Raw genomic sequence first — 1,894 nt, 5'->3', positions numbered from 1 at the left:
GAGGACTGAAAAATACTTTTAAATTCTCCTTCAGTGTTCTGAGAGTTAAATTCACCCCTATGTTAAGTTACTATGCTAACAATGATCACTTATATTGGAAATTATGGCATTTCCCTTCATGGATTATTGATCAAGAATGTCCTTTCTCATTAGTGAAAGTATCCAGAAAAATTTATATGGAACTACAAAGACCAAATACAGCCAAAGCTCTCTTAGAGGGGGGAGTAGGGAAAAAAAAGAGTAGAAGACCCATAATTACCAGTTTCAAAATATACTAAAACATTACAGTTATCAAAATAGCCTAGTCCTAAAATAAGGATTAATACCTATGGTAGTAGCAGCCAAAAGATAAAAAGATGTGTTGCATTGGGAAATTTAGCTATCAAGGATCTCTGCAAAATGATAAAAAGCAACAATGTCAGTTTAAAGACTAAGGTGCACCTGGTCCAAGTTCTGGCATTTTCAACTGTTTCCTATGCATATGAAAGCTGGACAATGAATAAGGAAGACAGAAGAAGAATTGATGCCTTTGGGGTATGATGTTGAAAAAGAGCTTAAACATCCCATGGACTGCCAAAAGGACAAACAAGTCCATCCTGGAGGAATTTCAACCAGACTCCTCTTTAAAGGTAAGGATAGTTAAACATCATCTCACATACTCTGGACATGTTGTCAAGAAGGGCTAGTCCTTGGAATAAAATAGCATGCTGGAAAAAGTATTGGGTCAGAAAAAAAATAGGAAGACTCTCAGCAAGATGGACTGACACAGTGGCTGTAACAGTGAGATGGTAGAAAGCACGAGGACGGTGCAGGATAGGGCAAGGAAGGTTCAGCTTTGTTGTTCCCAGGGTAACATCAACTTGCTGGTATCTATCAACAACAACATTACAATGACAAGCAAATAGAACAATTCTACCAACAGAATAGAACTGAACATCTATAAATAAATCCATACAATTATGGTCAACTGATTTTTTACAAGAGTGCTAAATCCATTTAATGGGAAAAGAATAGTCTCTTTTTAACATAGTGCTTGAACAAATGTATCTTCACCCATGAAAGAATGAAATTGAAGCCACATCTCACAACCATGTTAAAAAGTAACTCAAAATGGACCAATGACCTAAATTAAAGAGCAAAATAATAAAACATAGGGGTAATGAATGCTTCAGGACCTAGCTTATTTTTTTTATTTAGGACCTAACTTTTCATAAGAAATTCTTAGATGTGATAATAATAGTATGTGTTGCAGACCGAGGGTCCCAAAGAATAGAATAATTTTATAATAAAGAGACAAACAGCCAGGAATGAGATAGAGCAGAGAGCGTACAACAGGGGGTCAGCAGTTCTCGACTGAAGACCTCAAGCCATGCTTCTCTGAGTATTTATTTAGAATCATAAGATGACTTGTACTTCACTAAAACATAAAAATCATGTTCATCAAAGATTTCATCAACAAAATAAAGAGACAATGTACAGAACACAAGGAAATTTTGGAATATCAAATAACAACCAAAAAACACAACTCAATCAAAATAAGGGAAAAGAATAGGCATTTCACCAAAATAATATAAACGACCAAAAAAGCACACAACAACATGCTCAACATCATAAATCACTACAAAAATGCAAGCTAAAACCACAAGATAAAATTTACCCTAAGACAGCTATGCAGAAGAGATTATCCAGGAGGCTGGGCTCTATGAGGAGAAATGTGGGGTCAAGATTGGACGATCAATTAACAATCTGCGTTAAACAGATGACACAACCCTGCTTGCTGAAACTGAGGAGGACCTGAAGCACCTGCTGCAGAGGGCCAAGGACTGCAGCCTCCAATATGGATTGAGGCTCAATGTCAAGAAGACAAAGATTCTCACCACTGGACCAATTGGCA

Source organism: Elephantulus edwardii, unplaced genomic scaffold (genome assembly GCF_000299155.1).
Source record: "Elephantulus edwardii isolate Elephantulus edwardi_28Jun2011 unplaced genomic scaffold, EleEdw1.0 scaffold00066, whole genome shotgun sequence".
Taxonomy (NCBI): Eukaryota; Metazoa; Chordata; class Mammalia; order Macroscelidea; family Macroscelididae; genus Elephantulus; species Elephantulus edwardii.
The sequence above is the reverse complement of the archived record's forward strand: the minus strand, read 5'-3'. Positions refer to the sequence as shown.